The following is a 27,794-nucleotide window of genomic DNA, read 5'->3' as shown; positions in this document are numbered from 1 at the left end:
ATTTTTTAGGGTTATACTTCTTCCAACATGTATTAGCCTAATTTTAGCTTCCGTCCACTGATTTATATAGGTCCACTTTTGCCTATTAGTTTAAAAAGCCTGCACCGTAAATCTCCTGCTGTGGTATTTGTACAGTTCTGATAAGTATCCTCTTAACCTTATTTTAACTAGACTGAGCCTCTCATTAAAAACGCACGTTTTACAGACATCCAGTCATTTTTGCAGAACTTTTCTGAACCCTCTACAAATTGCTATAATCCTTTTCTAAAACATGTTAACATCAGAGTGGGGCTGAATGTCTCGGCAGCCATCTCATCAGGAGGGTGTATGGGAGCAATAATCCTTCTGCCCACAGGTACATGCAAGGGCCACATTCAGTCGCACAAAGCCGAAGCTTACACGTGGCTGGGTTTCAGCACGATGCCCGAGTCCCTTTCAACATCACGGCACTCTAAGATCGAATCCTCCCACCCTGCAGATGCAAGCAATATTCTTTGTTCCCAAATGCATGACCATTGATTTGGCTGCATTAAAATGCATAGGAGACTACACCGATTACAATGGGCTTTGAATCAGACTTCAAAAGAAAATGTGCTGTGAAAAATGGGGCTTTCCGAGGACCAGAAGACAGGCGTGTTAAGAGCTTATTCCAATAGCATTCTGCAGCAGGAAATACTTATCGAGGCCAAAATGATAGCCAAATAGTAGTCTGCACCAAGACCCAGCAGGAGTGTTTGCAACTCAACTGATGAAAGAAGCAATCAGGAACAGTGAGCTGACACCTATTTCTTGACAAGGAATATCTGCACCTGTTAGTACAGCCCTATTTTGGGCTTCCAGTTCTGGCAGTGTGCATACAAAGAGTACATCCTATCTCATCTATTTAGATCAGTGCAATAAGTTAATGAAAAACAAAAAAGCCAACACAAAAACCTGACAGAGAGGACGCAGAAGAACAGAGCTGATCTACACTGCTGAACGGAAAGATTCCATCCTGTTACAGAACGACAAGACATGGGTACAGTGTTACAGAAGAAAAATGGAAAATAGTTTTACTTGGCATGTGAAAACAGTTCTAAGATTCAGAGTTGTGAGCACTTTGTAATAGTTCCAGAAAAGGTTACTGTTCTTGCATCATATAAGCAGATGATCAGCAAAGCCATGACCTGAACACCCCGCTCCACACTGCAGAAACTCCTGCTGCTCCTAACTTCCAGGCTGCAGGCCTTGGGGGCCCGATTCTGCTATTTGAACATGATCCAAGGCCTATTCAGTAATGAGACCCCCCCCTCCCGGAGTTCAGGGGGCCCTAAGGCAGTCCCCAGGCTATGGCTGTGTGACTGGCGATGTAAAAAGGAGCTTCTGAGCACCAAAATCTCATGTTCATAAACCAGATTAGGTGCTGATTTATGTGAAGCAACCTCCTGGCACTGACCACTTTCCAAACTGATGATTTTCTTTTAGGGTTTTTCAAATGTAAAGTGACAGCTATTAAAAAAAGAGTGATAAGAAAAGTAACACGCATCATCTCTGCTGTCCTCCCTCTTCCACCTACTGGCTTTCACTGGCTGAAGAAATTATCTCACCTCTCCTAAGACAAGGCTCCCCTCTTTCTCTGAAATGTCTGACCTTAGCGTCTGTCAGAGCAGAGATGCCAAACAAGACGGACCTGAAGCCTTCTCCAGCCTGGCAATTCTTGAATTCCTATACTCTTTGCCAGCAAACAAGTAAACTCCTCCAGCTTTTTAAATAGCAATAAATTCTTCACTTCTCTATGTCCTCTGAAATACCATGTACATTCACATCTCTCTCAAAGCAGTAATTGTGCAAGTTAGTAATCCTTAATAATTACAATGAAGATGCCTAGACTATTCCCCGGCTACCAAAATTGAAGTCCTTATACAGATGCAAATATCTTATTTTTAGAGAGATGCAGAGCCACATTTTATCTCACAGTCTAATGGCTCTTCCTTAAAGGGTTGCAAATTCTCTTGTGCACTGTGGTTTTGTCCTGCTAACGTGGCACTTAAAAAAAGTGGTTACCAATCTAACAGTATCTGTAAAGCTTCACAAAGACAGGAAGGGAAAAACTATTCTTTCAGGCACAGTACTTTTGTCTCTACATCATTAAGGTAAGCTTTTTTCTGTTACTGATGTTCTCCTTCAATGACAACGGTAGGAGTGGGACCGAAAGGAGGAAGGTATTGCCATGAGCAGTTTACATTATGCCAGGGTGCAAGCAGGATGGGAAATAGTGATGCTAATCAACCGTTCTTATTCATCACAACGCTAGGGACACAAAAATTGCCTGGATATCTCACAGGCATATTTCCATGATCAGTGATAGAAGTTAACCCTTCACTTCAAGGTATGCTGTGGTTAATCCATTTTTCCTGGAAAAAACATATTTTCTGTTTAACTTTTTTACTACTGTTGTAAATCTGTTCTTTTCAATATGAACTTTGCAGACAGGCTTTTACATGTAACCCAAACACATTCTTTTCGTAATGGCAAAATATTCCTCCTTTCCTATAGATATAATTGTTATGGGCACGACAGCTTTAAGGAACACCGGACAAAGGGAACTCCTCTCCAGGGGTGCAGCAGCTGGCTTCACCAGCTCTCCCAAAGCCTCACAGGCTTCCATCAAGTTTTGGTGGCCACGTAGCCTCTCCTGCCACCACACTGCCTGCCTGGTAGGACACACGATGAGCAACCGTCCGGAGCTGAGAATGCTCTTTAATGACAGCATTGTTTATGCACCTGACAGTCTTATAATTTGAGTTATGTTGGGGAGTTTCCATGGAAACAAAACATGACACTAAGAAATAAAGCAGAAAACAGATTTGAAAAGAGGGTCCCAGGCTGTAGCCCACTGACAGTCTGGAGGGACTCCAGCACTTGTCACAGCAATGAGAGAGGCAAATAGGGATAAAATAATTCCTTATGAAATGGTATCATCCTGTCACATTTCAGAGCTACTTCCTTGGTGATCAGCAGTTTGGGCAACAGCAACACAACCTGGACCACTGCATAAGCAGCAGCTCCAGACATGTAATAGGCAACGGAGGCAGCACTGCTCAAAGCTCAGCCACGATCAGTGGGCACTCACAGCCCTTTTATGTCAGAGTCAAACATCTTGGAAACAAGCTTTGATCTGCAGATTCAAATGCTAGGATTTCCAACTTCCGCATGACGAACACTGTCCGGCATGGTACATCAGCTGTGATCTCAGATGCCCTGCTGACAGCCTAATGAGAAAGCGGGTTTGCTCAGGCTGCATGTCCCAGACAAGCAAGCACAGTAACCCTTGGTATGGAACAACCGGCCTTTTCTTACTACCAACCACCCCGAGGCATAAGCGCAAGATGGCTGGTAATCACCATCAGCCACTTTCATCATTTGCTCTTTCGCCACAGAGCCAGAATTCTCATCTCAGCCCAAACGCTCCAGCCAGCCAGAGGAAAAGGATCACTGAAATGCAGCAGTTAAGAGAGAAATGTTGAAATCTTAATGCCATCATTACAGCCAAAAGCAAGTGAAGAACCATCATCTTTCTTTTCAAACACACCCACCACCTGAAAACTATTTCCAGAACGAGCTGCACTTTGTTAGGACTAACCTCATTGCAGTCTGATGGAAAAATGGGAGCTGCAGCCCATTTTTGCTAAAACCCTGTGCCTAAGGCATAAGGAGAACACAGCAGCGGTACCAGTGAAGCTGCATCTCCCCCAGCCCTAAGCAATGTCAGGATGGGACAGAGCTGAACAGACTCCTGCTGTTCCCCAGCTCACTGAACACAGATATCACGCTGGCAGGGTGCAACACTGTGCTGCATTACCAGTCCTTAAGCTAGCTGCAAAAAAGCTATTTTCAAACCAGCACAGCTCACGGTTGCCTGGGGATTGTAGCTTGACTCCTGAAAGCTGCATAGCCGTAGACTTCTTCACACCCTTCTGCATCCTGAACAAAGATGGGGCACAATCTGGCCATTATATATCCAGATAGCAAACACAGAACTCAAGAAGTCAGCATGGGATTTTTCTTAGAAACCTGATAAAGACCAATAATTTCAAATAGGGAGAGAGAAGAAGGTCTTGACTTTGGACTAATTACGTCTACAGTAAAACTCACTTGAATGGTTATATGCACAGTTTTCTTGCGTTTATCTGACAAGTTACTGCTCTTTGTGCAACAAAGTCTTATTCAAAAATAACACTGTTAACAGTTTTCAGGAATACCTGTGAAAGACGCTACACCCTTAATTTCTGAGCATTTTGTAACTTCTTATTCTATTTGTAGAGACACATGAGCATGGCTCGAATGTGACAAGTCTGAAGAATGAAGGTTCTTGCAGGAAAAGACCGGACCGCTATCCAGGAAACTCACACTCATTTCTCAGGTCTGCCGAGATGCTCATCCTAGACATATCATGCCTCAATGCTTTGCATGCCTCAGTTCTCCAATCGTAAAATGAGATCAGAGACAGCAAATGTTGCCAGGAAAACTCCCTGAGGCATGTCAAGAGAACAGACCCTTGGGGATAGCCTTCCTTATACTCACCCTTGGCCCTTCTCATCCTCTTTGATTCTAAAACCTTCTATCTGGATATGGTATTTAGCATAACAAGGGATCTCACTGTGCTGTAAAATAAAAATAAAAACAATGAAGTCAAAGACATACTTAAAAAAAAAAAATCGCATCCCATTAGGTTTCTTCATAAATATCAGTTAACATATCCTACAATAACCGCTGAATTTTCAGTTCTGTCTTGAACTGGAACGGTGCATTCCAGTTTAATACTCACTTCCACTTCTGCTAATGCCACCTGCACCCTCACGTGTCCCAGCCTAGGCTTCCTCCACACCTCTCCACCTGGACCATCAGTTTCGCATCTTTGGTCCAGCCAGCACTGACAGTCATATGCTGATGATTTACATATGGATGATTTACACCATTTACATCAGGCACATCACACAAGGGAGTTCACCACATCGTCGGCTAACAATTGTGCCCCTTTCAGGAAAAGCAAGTTACAATGAGGGCAAAGAGGACAGTTCCCTGTTTGGGAGCACCACACACAAGGGGTTCAAATCCAAGACCCTTGCAGCTCTATAAGGTCAAGGGCCAGCACTGAGCATGCCCCTGAGCATCCTATAGTAGCTCACAGTATCCTATGCTCAGATTATAGTTGAACAACAAGTACCACATACTTGTTTAAGAGACACATGAATTATTGATGATGTTCAGTAGCCCTATTAAACTGTCTAGTGGGCCAGCAAGAACATTCAGTAGTTCAAATGCATCAAAATGCATAATAAGGCTTTCTATTTTGAAGTTTGGCCGCTAGAGAAAAGAACCCTGGCAAATATATAATTTTGTGTAATTTCACTTGGATGCTCACTGTAATAGCCGTAGTATTTATGACACTATGAGTCATACCCATACACTCCTCAGATAGCAAAGACACCATTATCCACACTATTTAAAATCAGAGTCCTTATGCAGGAAAATATTCTACTGAAGGAAAGGCCTGCTTATTTGCCTTAAACTATAGACTTAGTCTATAAATATGTACTATTTCTGTACATACATCTATGTCAGCCACGAAATGCCTATAAATACATGTTATAAAAGGAGAATTGTCAACATTATGAGAAACACCTTCTAGTAATTCTTGTTTAGATCCTGCCTATAAAATTGAGAATTCAATTAAATTGCCTTCTTATTATGAGCACAGATGAACCCTTGTCATGCAATAATTAAATCATAAAATAAAGCCTCTCAGAAAAAAAGACTATTGCACATTCAGAACATGATATTCAGTCTCATCCTGCCAACATTTGTGCATTTCATTGAGTGCAATCAGAAGGCAGAACACAAAGTTATCATCTTTATTTTGAATATAGGGCAGAGTGGGACAGAGCTGTTTTGAGGGACATTTTCAGTAAGTTTGAGACAAAAGAGATATTTCTCCATTCAGCTCTGGCAGGTATTCAACTGCAAACTTGAGAAGTTCCTGCACTGAGGGTCAGCCCCTCTCTTTCCTTCCTCCTCTTCACATAATGTGTAGGAGACTGTGGCTCCTGAGGACATCACCCCTTGCTGATTGTCGACACAGTTTTCACAGCTACCAGGGACCTTTCTGGGTAAGACACTGCACACAGCTTCTAGGATTTCACACATTTATTCAGTGCTGTTAATAATCACACAGTGTAAACCTGAGCAGTAAAATATTTATTCCGAAAGACTCAATGTCTTGAGTTAAGGAACCCTTCAGTAGCTTGCGACTCACAGTCCACCTCAACCACTGCAGTTACAGTGAAACACTAATCGGTATTTGGAGAAATGCTGTCACATACAATATTCAAAGGCGTTTAACAGGATGTAGGTGCTACATAAATATTATGTAGCTTTTGTTCGCTAAATCCACATACAGCTTCCCTTTTTAATATCTCTCCCTCCTTGCTTGCAATCACGATCCACATAAAAGTCACCAACTTGGGAAAATGTTTAATCTGGAGATGTTATATTCTATGACAAGCCTTAGAGACTGCACAGAAATTAACCATATCATCCAAAAAGTCACCCCTCTGCAGAGCTGTGCCGTGAGCAGTAACTGCCCCAAACCCCAGGAAACAGATTACAGAATCTGCGAACACTGAGCACTCTCAAAAGCTTTTCTGATAGCTAAAGAACTGTTAACAAACAGGTAATTTAGTCTCAGAAGTCATTAAAAACCTAATGCATTTCCAGAATTACATATACCCCAACACTGCCATTGCAATGGATTTCTATATAGTGGTACAGCAACAGCTATTATAAAAAATGGGAGCAACAACTCCAGGCAACAATTTGTCTTTGGATCTTCATCTTTTCCAGAGTCAGCATCTACATTTGTACAAAACAAGAAGGGGATAACAGGGCCTCTTGTCCAAAAGGAGCTATCTCTTCCTATCATCTTAAAAAAAAAAAAAAAAAAAAAAAAATAGGAGGCCTCACTCTCTTCTTCTATTTCCTCTCCAATCAAAAATCAATCATCCTGACTAAACTGAGTTTAGAAAACTGTATCACGATTTTCAAGCTTGACCTCTCAGTTACCCACCTTCAAAGAAACTACTGCCATTACAGCATACATCCAGCCCCTTAGGATGCTTTCCATACTATTAGGAAGTCTAGTGTTCGATGTAAGTATTTTCTCATTTTTCCTCAATCAGCCAGAAGGAAAAAAGAAGTCCCTGAGCAACACAGAGAGAAAGAGAAAATTCTATCTCAGTGTGCACAGTTTTCTCCCAGAAATCTCAAAACAAAAATCAGAGGTGAAAACAGCTCTATAATTATTATTCACAAAGTGTTTCCAGTGAGCTTTTTAATTGTCTCTTGGAGATGCAGTCTTCTGCATCAATGTAAGACAACATTGTAAACCCCCTTGCAAACTCTGTAGAGGATTCTGAATCCACCATTGCTTGGGGCAGTGATGTGGCTGATAGTCATCTCCTGATCAAAATTATCTTCTGGAATCCATGACCCAGGACACAGCCTATACACGAAAACGTTGATGCAGCGGTAGAGAGACATTATTTAGAGAGTAAGAAGAGGTTGGGGCTTGTTTCTTTGTTTGTTTGTTACAGATATACTGAGAGTCTTTCAGTTGGATTCTGGATTTAGTTCTTCCTTCAACCACAGGTAATAACTGGATGACAAGCAGAGCATTAAAGCTACATGACTAGCTAAGCTTGTAAAGCCTCAACAAGAGATCCTTTGGACAGCACGGTAGAGGCATGCTGGAAAGCATTACACAAAAACTTAAGTGTTTGTTTGTCTTACAGCAATGGCAGGTCATTTCACTTCTCCTAGCTTCATCCCTCTCGGGAGGGGCTCAGGAAAGTGAAATCCATGCACATTAACCAGATAACACGTTGCTGAGATAGGCACAGCTACCAGCTCAGTTCTCCATCGTGGCATTTTACATGTTCATAATGGACCTCACTGGCTATACTGGTCAGGCAGGTTCATTCAGCAAAACACGTGCCCACGTGCCATCCGACAGGCAGCAGACTCGAAGGAAATACACAGAGCCACCCGAGACCTGCCACCAGCATAATCAGCTCAGCTGCATGGCATGAAACAAAAGTCTTTTTTTTTCCTTTCTTGTTTTTTTCCCTACAAAATGCCAGTACTGTGGAAGCAATAAACACCCTGAGAGATTAGCGTAGACATTTTACACTGCTCTGCAAGTCACTACATAACAGTTAGATGTCAGCGTGCTGAACTTTGCATTCATCAGTGAAGTATGAACTTTCCTAATATATTGTAAAAACAGTGATATAAAAAATGTGAAAACACCTGTAAATATTAAAGAGCTGTATTTAAAAATTTTAAAAAATCAGGCAGTTAAAACTCTTTGTACCCTCAGGAAGAGTGGAGATGCTAAGCAGTCTACTGTAGAAAGAAGAGCCTAAAGTTTGGATAGACTTTAAAATGTCCACTTAAAAAAAGAAACCCAAAATACGTGATTCCAGTTATGAAGCAATAAGAATCCTCCTCAGTCTGCTTATCCGTGCCTAGGTGTCTTCTCCTGGCCTGGGACAACGGCAGAACTGCCTCTCACCCTGCCACATGCCACACACACCATCATATGCATTTACTGAAGAGTCTAATGGCAGGACAATAAAAAAATCACTGCAAGCCATCTCCTCCCCCTAAGAGATACATTAAAAAAACCTGTGACCTTTGAAACTGTATTTTCTGAGAGGTGAGGAGAGATAGAAAAGAAGTCACATGAGCCCAAGCAGCCCAAACAGCAACAGAAGGCAGCTCCGTGAGCACACAGAGCTCTCTGCTTCAGCAGGGAGGGAGGAAACTTGCCCTCCTGGGTATCTCTTCTCCCAAATTAGCATCATTAGCACAGTATCCACATCTGCTCTTTGCCAACGCACAGGAGGTCTCACTGAAGTGCTGCACGAAGATACAGTATTTGCCCTGCCACAGCTGAAAGAGCCAAGGGAAAACCATACCTTATCCCCTGCAACTCTTCAGAAAATTAATTGGAAGCCCAAGACAAGCCAAGCTTCTCCAGCCTGCTTTGACAGACTACATCAACACAAACTATACAACACAAGTTGGAGAAATAAAAAGAGAACTATCATAAAATCTACAGCCAGCAGCAGCCAGGGACAAAGTTTAAATCTCCAGTTAATAGCATCTATTACTTTCAGGGCTCACTACAGACTAAAACATTTCATCTCACCTTGGAAAAAAATACTGCTTCTCAGGCTGAAAAGGGGACCTCATCCAGCACTCCATGGGCTGATACTGTTAATATAGCAACCTTTTATCATGACTATGCTCTAATCCACCTTCCAATACTTAAAACATTAAAAAATGCACACTTCGCTTTTAATATATATAAAGGTGTACTTAAAGTTAATAAGACTTGTTTGTTTGAATATTTGCACCATGACTAGAAAGCACCTGCACTGCAGGATGGCAGTGATAATAACTCCAATCTAACCAAACTTTATTTGCAGGTAGCACAAGGTTATCACTCCAGAAAAGGATTCTACAGTATAATGTCCACACAAAGAGTGAATAACCTTTAGAGAAATAAAGAGCAGGGGCAATAAACCCCCCCAGGTACAATGGCTTTCTATTACCCTTTGGCATATTTATTATTTGGTTTAATATAAAGTTAGGAGATTTCTTTTTGCAACATTTATTTTTATTCAGCTTTTAGAAAGAGTTACATTCTTTTCTATGCATCAGCATTAACAATCATTAAAATAATATCCACTTAACATGCCCTTGCTCATCAGCCTAACTTGAAACATGGTCTGACTTGGCAGCATGATGAGCAGTTAGCTCCCTGTGCTTTCTATTGTGGTTAGGGGTATACGCCACCGGACTGCATTTACATGCATTAGTTAAGCACAGGTGTCCCTAGTGCTAAGATACCCGTAAAACATTCTTTTAAGAACAGAATGAATCAACCCAACCTAAAAATGAGTCTAAATGTTCTTAAATAATCATGGCATCTTCATTTTGAAGAAAAACAACTTTTAAGCATCCAAGACTTGAATATTATTAAGACTTCTAGGAGAAATAGTCTACAGCCCCAACAGAGTACATTATTTTATTTAAATTAGCATTACACCTAAGAGCTTTAGCACATATTTTCTTCTCAGGCAGTCCTTATTACTTTGCGACTGTTGCGTATCACCCTTAAATAACACTGTCACTAGTTAAATGAATAGAGTGTGCTATACTTACGGATGATTTATACAGAACTAAAACATATATCGGTAGGCATGTTTCTACCCTGAGTCTCTAGATACAGTTCCCTTTGGCATCAAAGGAATTATGTGCCTTTCTGCCCTGAATTTGTAACAAGCTCATTTACTTACGCACGCACTCCTGAGCTCTGGCACGCACAACTTTGCACAAAGTTGGAAACCTCCATATGGGAAAGGCGCACTGCGTGCTTCACTCCGCTCTCCTGAACATTCCCTAAAGCCACTGCTAGGATCACTTGGCATAGCTCATTATAGGCACTCCTCTGCTGCTGGGAGGAGAGGGGAAAAAAATAGACGGGAAGAGTAATGTCCAGTTCAACAATCACATGGCATGCGTTGGAGCAGTTAGAGCTGTGGGGACTTCTGGACTCATCTATGTGAACAGAAGAACGCTTACGCTTACTGGTGAGGTCAAACAGTGAAGAGCTGGGTACCGAAGGCCAGTCATGTCAATAAAGTGCCTCTGTCTTCCCATTGGTCTTTTATATGTTATCCTAAGGAAGTTCCAAGGACTTCTCCAAAAATTTTGCAGATAGTAATGGACAAAACAACAACCACAAAAGAAGATATACCATGTGAAGAAAATATGACTCTGAAATAAAATCATTCTATCAGTAAAGCTGACCATCAGCTGAGGATAAAACAAACTATGTGTGCTGGCTGCTAGAGTAGTGATGGTGACAGAGGAAGCGCACAACTGGAGAACTAGTAATTAGAGGTCTAATGCCTGCAATATCACTCCTCTGATTTAGCTGCTCAGTGTCCTGGATAATATATTGTACTTGCTAATAGAGATATTTTTAAATGAAACTTCAAACCTAGCATTTTAAAAAATTCAAATACATTTTTCTACTTGCTTCACACAGTTCAGACCTTGTTTCAGATTTAAAGGAATACTGGAGAAGTTTTCAGAAAACAAGTAATCCAGAAATGAAGGATGAACCCCAAAGTAACCATGAAGATGCAGACAGAAAAAATCCCCCCAGGTCCCCCACATACATCCTCCTACAACCTCAGCTGCTGTAATACACCTCAGTGTCACACCACTGCAAAGTCCCCATCCCGGTAACCCTCACAGCCTCCCATGTGCTGTATGTGAAGCCCTGCATCTCTGAATCACTGATGGAGAAGAGTGGCTGTGCAGGTTGGGGCCAGCCCGTGCTGCCAGTCACCCGGCCGCTGTGTGCGTGCTGGTAGTGCTCCTGGGCTGCCCTGCCGTGGGGAAAGCAGGGCAGACACCTGTAACCTCTCCGGAGGTGAGGGATACTGGTTTGGGTCCCTCCCTCCCCTGTGGCCATGATTTTCACAAAATATTTTGCAACATCACACTTCCAGCTATGTCAGCTTGTGTTACAACTAGACAGAGCTTGAAAGCTAGAGGAATCTGTAAGGCGGCACGATCGTATAAGGGTTCATAACCAAATGCAAGGACTTCTCCCTTCATCTTGCCACACTGCAATCATCTCCTCAAGGAGCCTCCAAGGCAGAGAAACACAAGCTTCTACTCAATCAGGTGTGAGGAGCCCTGCAGATGAACCCCAGGACTGGCTCAGAAACAAGCACGGCGCTGCTGTGGCTTTCTGTGCTGCACAAAGACACGCCAGGCAAGGAGAGGGCAGCGCTTCTGGAGAGAGGTGGTTACACAAGAAAATTTGCCATCTTGTAAAATTCTTCTTTCCTCACCCACATGGTTTTAGGCATTGCATCCCCCACTGGACTGTGCTTAAACACATTCACAACACAGTCAGGCGTACATAATACTGATCGCTGCCGGCAGGATATATTAGGGTTATTATATTCTCACCCTTTTTTCTTATATTGTTCTCTAAGCATCTGCTATTTGCCACTGTTGGAGACAGGACACCAGGCTGTCAGTAAATGTTATGTCAAGGAAACAAATAGACTGTTCAAGAAAAAACTGTGAAAAAAAGAAGATGGCAAAAAGAGAGAGAAAAGAGTAATCAAGGTGGAATCATAGAGTCCCAGAGATAAGGACAAGGGGTGCTAAATGAATAAGAAATACCAGGGTGAGCACTGAGAGGATGGGAAATAGAAAGCAACACCACAGTGATCAGAGGAGGAAGGGTTTTACTCCATATTCCTGCTTGAAGGGAAGTACCTCAAGGGAGGAGCAATGGAAAAAGATGATCAAGCTAAGGAAAAGACCTAGATGCCAGCAATGTGAGGTGAGGAACTGAACAGGAGAGGTTTTGATGGACCACAAAAAGATAGATTACTCCAGCAAATGTAAGTGGTCGAGACGGTTATCCAGGCTGGACATGAGCCCAAATCAACATCACAGAGCAATTGCTAGAGGACTGAAATCCTAAGGAATGAAAAGAAAGTAATTAAATTAAACACCAGCAGGAAACCCAAAAATGACAAAAAGTGCGGGGAAACAGAAGAGTGCTCAAACACCAAATTTGTAATTTGCTTTATCTTTGTCATGGGCGATTTTATGAATACCTCAACAGCAACAGAAATCTGTTCAGTCTGTCCTGGAAAACATCACCCCGTGGCCATCAGGAAGCAGCAAGCAGTAGAGATGGGTGCGACTGCAGGGAACCCTGTATCTGCATGTGATGAGAACCTCAATCAGCCCTCTTGGATAATCCTGAAATGATTTTTAATACACTTAATAAAGCAGGTTGGGGGCGGGGGGCAGAAATATAGCAGCTGTGCCAGCATTGTGGGCTTGGTTTTTGCAAACAGCTCAGTGACACACTACATACTGACTGTAAGAATATCATTACGTTAAATTACTACAGAACACTTTAAAAATCACTGATAATCAACAAGATGTAATTTTAATGAGAAATCATCAGTGAATGGAAGTGCTTTTAACTGGGCCTAGAAAGAAAAGTTTCTCAGCCCAAAGCAACTCAGAACTGGCTTAAGTGATAAATATTGCCAAACTCAGATGACTACAGCCAAACAACTCAGTCCCATTCATATGCCCAGCCCTATCAAAGACCAGACACTGTAACGCAGGAAAACACAAATCTACTTGTCTACGATCTATGAATGCAACAGTGAATGACCTACCCCACTTACAGAGGGGTGAACTGCATGCTGGAAATCAGAGACTTCTTAAAAATATATATGGGAGTTAGGGCAGACAAATGGAACATGCGGTCCCAGGGCCATGCTGGAGCTACAGGATCTAATGACACAGTTGGATGTTTGAAGAGAGGCAATTTTGTCCAAGGTTAGAAAGGTAATATTGTTTCTGCGTACAGTGCTAGTGAGAATATTAGTAGAATGTGGTGTTGTGCTGTCCCAGAATAGCCACCTCTGATGTCCATGGCTCAAAAAGATGCTGAAAAACTGGGAGAGAAATGCATAGGATTTGAGGGCCTGAAAACAGATTGTGTGGAAAGAGTTTAAATGATATGATCACTTTAGCAAAAAGGAGGCTGAACAATGATTTGGCCACATCATGGGAAATGATTTCCATTACTAGCAGGCTCCTTAATTAAGTAGACAAAGGCAGAAGATTCAACATATGGAACAAGGAAATAAACTCAAATTGGATTTTTTTTTAAATCACCAGAAATAATTACTCACCGAAACAACTACCCTCAGGACACCTTTGAGTCCCAGTTATCTGCACTGTTTAAATAAGGCTGAATATGCTTCCGAAAGGCAAGGATAAATTGCTGGATGAAATTTTCTATAGCTTGTGTTATCAGGAGGTCAAACAACATGATCCTAACAATCATGTATTTCTTACAGAACCAAGGACTGCTAGACAGTATCTGCCATATCCACACCACAATGGTCAGACTTACATGCTTACATGAGGTTTTATATTTGCACACAATTTTAGAAAACAGAGAAGGTGATGATTAACATATAAAATAGGTAAGTTATCAGGGCAAGATACCTCTTTGATACGGGTATATTCACACTCATTCCAGCATTCAACTATGATTTTATTGTCATAAGCCAAGCACATAATGCTGGTACCATGACATCTAAAAATACAGGCTTTTCCAAATAGAGCCCATATTAAAATTAAACCATAACTGTAAGAGTTTCAGTAGACCTACAATAGCTCTGTGCTGGGTTTGTCTGGGGTAGAGTTAATTTTCTTCATAGTAGCTAGTATGGGGCTGCGTTTTGGATTTGTGCTGGAAACAGTATTGATAACACAGGGATGTTTTCATTACTGCTGAGCCAAGAGTCAAGGCCTTTTCTGCTTCTCACCCCACCCCACCAGCAAGGAGGCTGGGGGGCACAAGGAGTTGGGAGGGGACACAGCTGGGACAGCTGACCCCAACTGACCACAGGGATATCCCACACCATATGACGTCATGCTCAGCATATAAAGCTGGGGGAAGAAGAAGGAAAGGGGCATGTTTGAAGTTATGGCATTTTGTCTTCCCAAGTAACCATTACGCGTGATGGAGCCCTGTTTTCCTGGAGATGGCTGAACACCTGCCTGCCGATGGGAAGCAGTGAATGAATTCCTTGTTTTGCTTTGCTTGCATACATAGCTTTTGCTTTACCTATTAAACTACCTTTATCTCAGCGCACGAGTTTTCTCACTTTTTCCCTTCCAGTTCTCTCCCTCATCCCACCAGGGGGGACTGAGCGAGCAGCTCTGTGGGGCTTAGCTGCTGGCTGGGGTTAATCCATGACAGTCCTTTTTGACGCTCAACATGGGGTTCGAAGGGTTTGAGGTAAAGACAGATTTGATTGGAATGTGCTAGATCGAATTTACAGCTGTTGTTGCTGTTTAACTATTAATTGGCAGGCTCCAGTGCTTGCCATGGGGCTTCCTTGCCTTACTGTATATTAGACTCTAGTGCTCATTGGTGGCTGCTTTTTGCTTTGCTGCTTGCTGTACTGCTGTACTGCTTATCATCTTACTCGGCTGTGCCTGGGAACCTTTTGATAACAGCAATGGCCATGTGCCTGGGCTGGCAGATGGCCAGGGCATCGCTGCTGTTTCTGTGCTGCTGTACTGGACAGGCTGGAACTCCAGTATCAACTTGAGTCGAAGGGACTGTGACTTGTGGATGAGTCCATGTGAGAGCAGGACACCCCGAAGCATCTGTGGCCCATGCCAGAACAGGTACATCTCAAAGCATCTGTGGCTGTGGTTAAGCCTGTGCCACAGCATGTATACCTCTGAAGGGATTGTGGCCCAAGGATAAGTCCACACTGGAAAAGGTACACCTCAAACCATCTGTTTCTGTGGATAAGTCCATGGTGCAGCAGGTACACCTTGAAGCATCAGTGGCTGTGCAAGAGGTCATGCTGGAGCACCTCAAAGCATGTGGCCATGGATAAGCCCATGACAGAGCAGGTATACCCCTGGAGGGACTGCAGCCACGGGTAAGGCCATGTTGGAATAGGTCTGTTTCTGAAAGGACTGTGGCTGTGGGTAAGACCATGCTGGAACAGGTGCACCTCAAAGCGACTGTGGCTTTGGATAAGTCTATGCCGCAGCAGGTATACCCCTGAAAAGACTGTGGCTCATAGACAAGGTTCCACTTGGAGCAGGGGCAACCTTAAGGGACTGCAGTCTGCGGATAAGTACAAGCAGGAGCAGGGGCAAGGAGAGGAGTTCATTGCAATGTTAATCCCAATGGTCTGGTCCAAAGGGACCAGGGTTGGAGACTGTAATGGAAATACTTTTAAGTTTTTGTAACCCAGGATTTGAGTTACATGTTACGGGAATTACTTGTTGCTAGCCAGGCTAGGGGCAAGGGAAGGAGTTAATTGCAATGTTAAACCCTATAACCTGGCCCAAAGGGACCAGGGGTGGAGATTGTAATGGAAATACCTTTAAATTGCTGTAACACATGATTTGAGTTGCTGGTTATAGAATTACTATAGGAGGAACCACCTGAACCAACGGAGGACAAGCCTTACAAGAAGCAGTGCAAGTGCAGCAGTGACCCAGCCTGAGCTGGCTTTGGTGCCCAATAATTCCACACAACACACCACCTCCCCTGTCCTGAGTGACCACCATCACAGATGGAGGCCAAAGTCATGGACTAAATAAACTCAATGGACATTTTGTGGACATTTGTGGACATTTTAAAGACATTTTATAGAGGTGGCCCATAGACTAAGGGAATGATATCTGTGTATTATATCAAAGGATGGGAAGGGGGGTGGTGGTTATGAGGTTGTATTGGATAGTGTGGGACCTGAGTATGACGTAAATGGTATGGAACAAGGGGTGGAGAATGTGCTGGTTTTGGCTGGGATACAGTTAATTTTCTTCATAGTAGCTAGTATGGTACTATGTTTTGGATTTGTGCTGGAAACAGCATTGATAACACAGGGATGTTTTTGTTACTGCTGAGCAGGGCTCACACAGAGTCAAGGCCTTTTCTGCCTCTCACCCCACCCCACCAGCGAGGAGGCTGAGGGTGCACAAGGAGTTGGGAGGGGACACAGCTGGGACAGCTGACCCCAGCTGACCAAAGGGATATCCCACACCGTATGGCGTCATGATCAGTATATAAGCTGGGGGAAGAAGAAGGAAGGGGGGGACGTTTGGAGTGATGGTGTTTTGTCTTCCCAAGTAACCTTTATGCGTGATGGAGCCCTGCTTTCCTGGAGATGGCTGAACACCTGCCTGACAATGGGAAGTAGCAAATGAATTCCTTCTTTTGCTTTGCTTGTGTGCGTGGCTTTTGCTTTACCCATTAAACTGTCTTTATCTCAACCCACGAGTTTTCTCAGTTTTACCCTTCTGATTCTCTCCCCCATCCACTGTGAGGGGAGTGAGCAAGCGGCTGTGTGGGGCTTAGCTGCTGGCTGGGGTTAAACCACGACAAGCCCCCAGCAGAAGCGTTAAATTTACAGTCTTTCAGACAACAATGTCCATAATAACTGTTTGCAAACCACTATATACATTAAACTGTGGATAATTGATATGCTTTTGCAATCTTTTTTATTTTTTCCTTTGCAAGCAATAGCTGTTATAAAATCATACGTGTCTGCCCAGAGCTTCCTGAATGTTGCATATGTTGAAAAAGAACAGAGCTAGGCATTCGTGGTCAAATGCTGCAAGTCTTGGCATGAAAACACACTCCTGAATTCCACATTTGGGCTGAAACGAGCCTGCTGGGTAAATCCCAAATATAAAATGTTTTATGGGACAAATCTCATACTACCGGTCTTCTCTCTGCAATAGTAACTCCCTGCATACAATCAAGGTGGTGGGGAAGTGGGCAGGAGCAGGAGATCCACAAAGCCCACTGACACAAACACATATCATCCACATCAGTCTCTAAACTGACACAGATTTTCCCACTTCAGTTTCACCATAAAGCCTGGAACGTAGAAGTCTGGAAGATTTTATTGCGATTTAACAGGGAGGAAAAAAGCATGACTTGCAGTACCGATCAAATAGGTTGTATTTACAATCAAGTAGCAATACCAGGTCTCAGTGAGCAGAAACATAAGGGGTATCTGCTATTGGGATGCTCAGTGGCAAACAGCAGCATGTACCTCGCAGCCACACTCGATAATACAGATTGACAAAGTCACTCAAGTTCAGTAAGGCAGAGTTAAACCTGCAGGGTCAGATCCTCCACGGTGCCTCTCATTTCCACCAAACCCCTCAAAGCGGCCTGGAGCAGCCCAGGCGGAGCTGAGCAGTTTGCTGGATGAGGACTGAAACCAGACACCGTTGTTTGGTGAGGTTCACCTCATCTAGTGCTGCAGCCACCCTCCCTGAGCCATCTGAGCCATCTGCATGACTAGAGAGGACTGGGCATTTCTAGCCTGCGATTCATCTCATCTTACTGTAGAGTCCCAAAATAAGCAGCGGTAATGGCTACCTCAGAGAGCCTTTTTCCTCTGCTGTGAAGAAAGTCTAAACAACAACTCCAATGTAAATGTTTTATAGTGTCAGGTTAATGCCTTTCTGTCTTTCGGTGCAGGGTAATTACATCCATAATGACCAGCGAGATCTTCCCTAATGTCACCACTTCAGAAATAAAGCTGGGACAGAGCAGGCAGACCAACTTTGCCACTGCTTGAGTTCAAACCAAAATTAATTATTTGCTACCTAATATCTGTGGCAAAAAAAAAGACCAAAATACCTGTCGTGGTTTAACCCCAGCCAGTAACTAAGCACCACCCAGCCGCTTGCTCGCTCCCCCCCGGTGGGATGGGGGAGAGAATTGGAAGAGTAAAAGTGAGAAAACTCGTGGGTTGAGATAAAGACAGTTTAATGGGTAAAGCAAAAGCCACGCACACAAGCAAAGCAAAACAAGGAATTCATTCGCTACTTCCCATCGGCAGGCAGCTGTTCAGCCATCCTCAGGAAAGCAGGGCTCCATCACGCGTAACGGTTACTTGGGAAGACAAACACCATCACTCCGAACATGCACCCCTTCCTTCTTCTTCCCCCAGCTTATATACTGAGCACGATGCCGTATGGTATGGAATAGCCCTTTGGCCGGTCTGGGTCAGCTGTCCTGGCTGTGCTCCCTCCCAGCTTCTTATGCACCTGGCAGAGCACGAGAAGCTGAAAAGTCCTTGACTAGTGTAAACTCTGCTCAGCAAGAGCCAAAACATCAGTGTGTTATCAACATTATTCTCATCCTAAATCCAAAACACAGCACTCTACCAGCTACTAAGAAGAAAATTAACTCTGTCCCAGCTGAAACCAGGACAATACCAAAAACTGGTCTAAAAGGAGCCAGGTTACCAGAACCTCACAGTATCTGTCCTGCCGCTCAGAAGACTGAAGTGATGATCAACATGTGTCCTGGCTGGAGACCAAACCAGCTGAAGTACCTTCTGTGCAACCTAAGTTCACGGACTGTGACCCGAGGGTGGAAACATTTTGGGTGAGAGTGGGGCTACCTGTATCATGTCCACTACTACCCGGTTCGCAAATACAGTGCAGTTTTGGTGTGCAACAGCTTCCCAGCTCTATGTGGCCCCTCATCTATTGTGCAGAAACCATAGAATTCATGCAATATTTACAGCGAGGAAAGAGTATTTCAGCGATGGAAGAAGTGATGTCATTTCTCTAATGTTTGTTGATTTATGGCTAGAACGTAGAATTCAACAGCTGAGGAACGTATCATTTCTATTCATGCTGCATTATGCAGAAGCGCACGCATTACAATTCCTGTCATCTGAACAAAGGTAGCAAGATCCTTGGACACATGCCACTGCAGCTCTGTAGTAAAATTACGGTCCCTTGAACATTTTATGATCTCCGATGATTACAGCATTTGCATTGGGCTGATGGTTCAAATTAATCTATTTTCAAAATTTAGAGCGTTTAATTAGGATTAGTAATAAAAATGACAGCATTCAAAAGTATTATGACAGCATCTGCCCTGAAACAGGGTGGACGGAAATCAGTCAGGGCTTAAAAAAAATAAAATTAATATTAAGAGTGACTAACAACCAAAGAAAATAACCTTCTGGAACAAGAAACAATAGGTAGCAGCTTCTCTTATCTTTGGGGTGGAAAGTCACGTGATGCTTCTGCACCTCAAAACATTTTTACTGTGGTGTGGTATAAAACCCTCTCTACAATACAGGTCCCTTTCTATGCATTTTCTAGGCGACTAAATGCTAGTACTCCATTTTGACTTTTATTGCTTTTCAGACTGGTGAGAGCCATATAATGATTCATCATTAAAGTAATCTTTAAGCAGCTTTGTTCCTATTTGCTGCTATATATATTAAATAGAAATTGCTCTTTCAATTCACCTCTAAAGTCAGACTCAATTTTTCATCTAACAAGAATGGTATCTCCAGTCATCATCTGAATGCAGCAAAGTGAGAAAACCTTTTGCATAATATAAATATCTGCATTCACTAAGAGGAGGCTGATGCCACCACCTACTGCGAATGCATTTTATAAGTGGTACAAAGCCAGATAGATTTCAAATGCAGTAGCACTGTTTCTTAAAGATACTCCAGGCACTATCAGAAAGGCACAATTTTATCTCCAACTCAACAGTTTCTGGATAACAGGCTTTGATCACCTGTAGCTGGTTTACAAGCAGCACCCAAAGCATAAAAATGCAATGGTCACTGAAAGACTGCAGGCACCTAGTGACTGGCTTTCGTCTACCTCCCCACAGAAACCAGGGAAATCACTCCCTAGCAAATAGTTCTTGAAGATTTAATTTATTCCCTTTGCACTTCTCTGTTATCCATTCCCTGTGCCACCTGTGACTGCCGAGCAGCACACAACTGGCCAGCTGTCCCAGCGTGGCTCGCCAGGCATGGGACCTGATGGATAGTCAGGCATTTGTCTCCGAAAAGGCAAATCCCACAGGGATCCCAGCATCACTGCTGTCAGGTCACCACTGGGCCCAGACGAATGTCAAGCTCAGCCCCATCCTGCAGCAGAGCACCTGCGGGGCACGCCGAGGAGCGCCCTGCCCTTGCTCTACGAGGTGGGCAGTTATGGGACTGTCAGGCAGAGGAAGGTATCAGCACAGTGCATGTGACATGCAATGCTGGCCAGCCCCTATTTAATAAACTACAATTTTAAAAATTACCATTATTAACTCTAGCAAATAGCTCTCGACTTCCACATAATTAGAGTTTAATGCAAAACTTTATTACTGACCAGAAAGGCTGCTTAGAAATAATCAGTAGTTCAAATGTACTGGTTTGATTTCCTGAGCGGATGGAAGTACGTCTGTAAGGCACGTATTCTTGTCCACTCCTTCAGACCACACCACACGTGAACATGCTCCAACATTTGCTGTTTTCACAAAAGTACTTTTTGAAAAATGCACTTGCTGGAATAGGGGCACAAAGACGACCAAAACAGTTGCTGGCCAGCAAGCACCAAATTAATTTTGAATTTTGAAAGCATGTTTGTGAGAAGCGTTTTACTTTAATTCGGCCAGTTCTAATCACCATTCTGCCTGTGTGCAAATAGCAGTAAATGGGATGACTACCATGTAATTTTTCTAGTGATTCCTGCACAGGCAAATGGGTTATTTAACACTCACCACCTTTTGTAAGTGCTCTTCTAGAAAAAAGTAATTCAGATGACCTCACACCAGTATTACACTAGTGAGACTCCACTGGGTGTTCATACATTTGTGTTTTCACCTCTCTGAGTAAAGCTAGGAAATTTTCCTCCTCTTCATGGCAGAAACAAGTGTTGCTATGGAGCACTGCTGCCCAGCTCTACCTAGCGTGTGAGTAAGGAATCCTCTTTCCCAGGACGGAGAGGAGCAGCGACTCCCCAGGCATCATCGCAGCCTCCATCCCCGGGAGGGGTTGTGGCTTCTTGATTCATACACAGCAGCGAATCCACCAGACCCACGTCTGCCTCTCCACCTCCAACACAGAGGTCTTGCAGAGCAGCAGAGGTCTTCTTTACAGGATCCCAAAGGAGGACGTACAAGTGTCCTGTTCTTGCCAAAAAGGAAACATGTTCTTGCTTGCATTTGGGCCCAAATTACAGATAAAAAGAGGGATTCTTTTCCAGCCTTCCCTATGAGATATGTCAGTGCTGAGTCAAGCATAGCATAACAGCCCTGGGGAAGTTGAGGAGGCAATAAGAAATGATCTGACTAAAGTGCTCAGGTAGCAATACATTCCAGTCAGGAAGCCCCAGCTAAAGAAAACAAAAGTGACTAAAAAGACGTGTAGTGCAGATCACATTCCTGCTCTTTTTCCTGAAGAGTGCAGTTATGAATGACACATTTGTTCTGCCAGGATGCCACAGAAACGCTTCTGAAACTGTTACACAGCTATAGCACTCTTGGCTGTGCTATCTCAATAGATCTGCAATGCCAGAAACATGCACAAACCTCTCTCCGCGTGATCCAGGCATGTAATCCAGGCAGCACCTACCTGTTCTGCACAGCCAGGTTTCCTTGGCAGGGTCTGTGCTCACGTGCTCAGGAGCCAACATGCAAACATACATATGAAGATCGACCAGGAGAACCAAATCAAATAGGTATCCAATTCCCACACCCTGCTTTTCTGGGGGAAATTGTTTGAAAACTTCCCTTTCAGCTTAATCTTTACAGAGTAAAGCTCCCACTGGAGGTCTCAAGACAAACCAAAAATGCATGCCCCGCGGGTGAGAAAGGAACAGCATTAGCTGCTACTGATTTTATTAGGGATTTCCCAAGAAGGCACCTTCCTAAACAAGCCTAAGGAAATTCAATGGCACTGGCAGTTTTTCTCTCCCAGGTATTGGTGCAAAAAATCCTCAACCAAAGGTTGCAGGTGGTAAAGCAGTTAGCAGAGATGAACAAAACTCCTCTCTACAGAGCTGGGAAAGCAAAACACAAAAACGAGACTCGTACACAGGCTGCTTCTAAAACAAATTTCCTTCTCTACTTCCAAACACCAAGATCAACCTTAGGATCTTAAAATTCCCCCTTCCTCGGGGAAGAGCACCTCTTTTCTTTCTTTTAGTGTAATTTCACTCCTCCAAAAAACACCACATCCCTGTCAGCAGCACTTTCTCTCTCCGTGTGGGTGTCCTCTGTCCTCCCCACATCCACGGGAGCAGAATGAAGGGACCTGTAGAGTGCACTGTGTCCCTGTTTCCTAACCAAAGCATAACCCAGCATACTGCAGCCAGCCCCTTCAAAAGGTCATATGCCAGGAAGAAGCAAAAGCTCCCAGGTGCATTTCACAGAGGCCAAGGCAAGTTTGTTCCAATTAAGTGCAACAACTTTATTGCCAGGCATGAAAGACATCATTTAGGTATCCTTTGCTCTCTCCTCCCTGCTGCACACACAAAAACCACACACACATATTTCTGTCTGGCATTAGGCTGCAAATTAAACCCCGCTCCCACTGGAAGATTTCTTTAATTTTATAACCCAGGCTGAGGAGAGGATTGTATGCCCCTGACAAAGATCACGGCATATTGCACAGGCAGCAGCACCTACCTCAGTGAGCCAACAGAGCCAGCAAGTCAATATAATTCCTCTTGGATGGAGACATTTACCCCAGCTCAGACAGCCGGGGCTCTGCTGCCATGCCCGGTGCTTCAGACACACCAAGAAAGCATCTTCTGTGAGCAGCGCGGCTTTCCTCACACACCGAACTGCAGCAGCGGCAGCCTGGGAGAGCAGCAGCAGTTGAATTGCTGCACATGTATCTCTGCAGATTATTTCCTGCTCGAACACTTGGCGTAAAGGCAGATGCTTTTAACCCTCTGGAGGCCTATGCCTCTGTCCCCCCTCGGCAGTGGTGAACAAGCAACTCCAAACATTCTGCGGTGAGGCCAGAGAGGAGTAACTGGAGACACACAGGGCATCCTCCGAGAAGTAGTCCCAACCTCGAGTTAGTTGCAGTCACTTTGCGCTTGGGGAGCCAGGCATTCCCACAGCAGCCCACAGCATCCCCGGCCAGGCACCACACGGCTCCCGCTGCAGGTCCCCAAGGACTGGCAAAGCACCGCTCATAGCTCATGCGGGAGCCCCTGCGAGGGCCCGCTGGGGTGGGTGGCCAGCGCGCTGGACCTGCGGCTGGAGGCCACGGCCACGCAGGCGAGGAGGTGGGGGGCACAGGTGATGTGGTGAGCCCGGCAGTGTCACCGAAACTCAGGCATACAGGGCTCCTGCTTCTAGCACAAAGATCTCCAGCCCCAGGTGCTGCCCATCACCTGCGGGCACCCACACTGCGGGTGAGCACGCGCTGTCCAGATGGCACTCAGACGGCGAGCTTCAGCGCTGCTCCCTCTCACGCCCGCGAATGTGACTGGAAAGCATGGCTGAAAAACATGCTACAATTAACAGGAGGGAGGGAGATACTATTGCTCTCCTGCTAGTCTTAAAGGCACATTGCTCACATGTGCCTGTTGGAGATGCAAACGTCCACAGCTCCAGCCCCAGCATCTCACCCATCTGCAGGCAGTCACGAAGCCCAGGGCAGGAGTCCTGCCTGGGTCAGGGGAAGGAGAGTACCCTGTGAGCCAGGAAGAGAAGGGGCAGCTAGCGGGAGAGCCCCCACATCAGGTGCTGGGAGTGAGGCCTCCCACATCTCCACCAGTGTCCCAGGAGCCAAATCAAGTCCCCGTCACCCAGGCTGAATACTTATGCCCATCAGTGGTCCCTCCGCCAGCATCCCAGCCAGAAGCAGGACAGGCTGGCCCCTGTCGCACCATAGCCAACACGCAGCCCCAGGCATTGTCCCTGGCAGGCCAGGAGGGCCTGGCGCACCTCGAGGGCATGGTGCCCCTCTTCTGGGCTTGGCAGGAGAGCTGGGTTAGTGGCACTGCTCCCAGTGGAGATGCTGGCCAGGACTACAGCAGCATCGGGTACAGTTTTGCACCCTGATGTTACCCCGAAAGGATATCCCTTCTGCAACTCTTCTCAGAGCCAGGAGCTGTGAAACACTGAAATCCAATGTGCCACACATGCCAAAGCTGTGATGAGTTCAGCCGGTCTCAGACTGGCTGTAGCATCTGGTGCTACAGCCACCTCCCTCCTGCCACAGGGCTGCGGCCAGTGGGCTGTGCACCAGCCGAAAGCCTCATGTTCTCTCTTTGCTTCTCCCGATCCCCTCTTCTGCGTGCCTTGGAATATTCTGGTTTGTCCTTCAGTATGTCACAGCCCAGCTTCAACAAGAACAACGCCAGTAACTCCAGCCCACATCAAGCTTTTCCCTCCCCTGGCCCCCAAACAGCTAGCATCTGAAACACCCTCTAGAAGTCTGTTAAACAGGGAATTCACCCTATTAAAATCTCTACTTTTTTCTCAGTAGTGATTGTTGCCATACACAACATGCTTTTCTGAGCAGGACAGAGTCGCGTGAAGCCCCGGACCTTGTTAAACCACTTTGTGTCACGCAGCATCACGTTAACGCCTTTGATTCTCCAAGCCCACTGGAGGCACCAAAATTACTGATCGATACCTGCCTTCATCACCACGAGGGAAGCTTTTAGCAGCATGGACATTTTAGCCTGATCATGCAATGACAAAATACATTACTATGGTGAAGAAGCTGTAAGTTAAGCATGGTTTAACTTCAGGCTTTTCTGTAAAACAGCTTACAAGAAAAGGTACAGACTTTATATCATTAACACAGAATCAGGGAAGAGTTACCGCTGATGCAAATGTGCATCACAGCATAATGAATACCTGCTTTCCTGTAATGCTAGTACAGAGGGGCTATTAAAATGTGATCACCTGATGAGACAAGTGCAATGCAAATTTCACTGCTTCCAGGCCACGCAGCTTTGTGCAAAAATATCACAGTGAATTCGTTCAAATTTGTCTTTATTAAGCATCACATGTCTTAAAGAAAGTCTTTTTGACACCAGACCTACAAAACCTATGTAACTAGTAATCAAAACGCTAGCAGAGACACTTAAGGCTTTATACTCCTGAAGTTTTTCCCCCCCGAGTATCAAAGATCAAATTTGTTCTACAGAGCATAGCTGAGGATTTCTCAAATATAATGCTTCATGAACTCATCTGATTCGTATGCAAACACAGCACAGTGACTACCATCACATGGCTACAAGTATCTGTCCTGAAAGGTAGCAGTCCCCTGCAACATAGAATATATGTGTAGGCATTATTATGTTTTTAAAGTGAAAGACCTGACTGATCAATCAAAATTCAGTGGAAAGGACTGCCTATTAAATTCATAAGATAAAATGCTGATTTGAGTTACTCCATTGTGTGCAACAGGGTGATTTGGTGTGAAAAACCCAGGCCAGTAGGATCACATCTTACTGTCAGCTACCAGATCTGTCACTGAGAATTGTGCACATGTGTGAGGGTAGAAGTGGGCCACACTTAGCTGCAGCAAGTGCATTACCTCTTTGATTCAGGGCAATATGAGACTTCGTTTTAAAAAAGATTTGAGTGTAAGGAAGACATCATGCCATGACGTGTCATACTGTAGAAAGCTGAATCATTAAAGATGTCTACAAACAATGGCAAGACCCAAAATTCACATTGTAATTGTACTAAACTGTATGTTCCACCAAAAATATGTATTCCAATTAGAGTACACAGCTCTTCACAAAAAGAAAAACACTGCAAAACAACCCTTCTCAAAGGCTTTCAAGGCACAATAAATATAAGTAAACCTAAAGAAGCACAGCCACAATTACAGTGGTTTTAAAAACGAGAACCTTGGAAGTCAGAAACCTAACTACAACTATTCAAAACTTCTAGAAACGACTTTTAAACTGTATTCCTACCTGATACCCTAGGAATAATGATGCAAACTGTAAAACCTTTTGAAACTCAAACTTTTCAGGTGGTGGATGTGTCTATGTTGAAGGATAGGCCTAGCATGCAAAACAAGCAACTATCCATGAGACAGCAGGCACATTCGAGAGCATCCAGCATGCTGACCCTGCTGTGTAAGAAATAACTGTATACCTACTGTATAAGAAAAAACAACACTAGTTTAAATTGCTACTTTGGAAAAAAAACAACAGGCAGGGCAGGGGACAGACAGAGGCCTGGCAGGATGTGACTGTATCCAGTAACTCACTTGCATGGGTCCTGCAAAACACCATGGCGCTCTCTGCTCAGAAATCCTGCAATACTGACCTCAATTTTCTTCATGTTACAAAATTAACCTGCCTTACTCCTGAAATTCAACATCTAACCTCCCTTTATAATTATTCTTCTACTACTCCCATATAGTGCATGGAGGCTAATCCATCTTCTAAGAAATAGTTTGTTCATGTTTTAGGGAATCTGCTGTTACCAAGTTGCACATGATCATAATTGGTTTGTAACAGGAAAGAAAACGGTTCATACAGCTATTGCCAGCACGTCCTTCAGGTGATGTGTAACAAAACCCTTAGAAGTGTGAGGAAAGGGCTTCTGTACTGAAAATCAGTGTCAGCACAATCATTTCAGACTTCGGGAGGGTGATGGGGGGTGGCTGGAGTTTCACTTGTGCACTTCACGCACTGAAGCGACTGCATGGGGCCACCGCGTACACTGCTGGGGCAAGCATCTGAACTCCTGCATGTAACAATGGCAAGAGCAGCACTGGAAGGAGCCAGGATGCCCCGTGTAAGTGGCAGGCAGGAAGACTGTCCCTCCTGAGCCTTGCATCCACTTTTGAAACATGCAGTAAGAGCTGTACCCAGTTCAGTGAATAGCTCCTGTACAGATCATGAACTGAAAATTTCTTCCAAGAAAAAAAACTTGCCAAATGGTGAGATGATGCCATAGAGCTAAGCTTCTCTACAAGGACATTTCACAGACATGGCCAAAACCTGTAAATAGTAATGCTCAGTTCTGTACTCCTTACAAGCTCTTAGCTACAAATAAATTAAGACGACTCTGGGATATGCCAAGCCTTTCACCCCAGGGTTCCCTGCACTTATTCTTCTCCAGGCTGCCTAACAGAGCTGCCTAACAGAGCAGCTCCCAAACATTCTGTACCACCAATCACTCTTCAGCTTTTCTCATCCACCCCTATCAGTAACCAGCTACTGAGCACTTACCATAACCCCACAGATGCCTACAGTTCAGAAACACTGGGTTGATAGCAAGGGGATTCCAGCCAGAAGAGAGGGCTGGAGAAGGGGTTCAA

At 44.3% G+C, this 27,794-nt stretch overlaps 1 protein-coding gene across 6 annotated transcripts in view; it reads right to left on the bottom strand.

Moving 5' to 3' along the window:
* The window catches only part of HTR2C (5-hydroxytryptamine receptor 2C), a 245,429-nt gene extending 221,462 nt beyond the window's left edge, over positions 1 to 23,967 (bottom strand). For all 6 annotated transcript variants that reach the window (XM_087748938.1, XM_087748928.1, XM_087748935.1 and 3 more), the window contains exon 1: positions 23,168 to 23,967. The gene's annotated coding sequence lies outside the window, so the exon portion shown is untranslated. The remainder of the gene's footprint in view (positions 1 to 23,167) is intronic.
* Positions 23,968 to 27,794: the final 3,827 nt, after the last annotated feature.

The sequence above is a fragment of the Nipponia nippon genome, unplaced genomic scaffold, assembly GCF_047370975.1.
Source record: "Nipponia nippon isolate SJK-2023a ecotype South Korea unplaced genomic scaffold, ASM4737097v1 scaffold_12, whole genome shotgun sequence".
Taxonomy (NCBI): domain Eukaryota; kingdom Metazoa; phylum Chordata; class Aves; order Pelecaniformes; family Threskiornithidae; genus Nipponia; species Nipponia nippon.
Note: the sequence above shows the minus strand (reverse complement) of the source record. Positions and strands in the feature narration are given on the sequence as shown.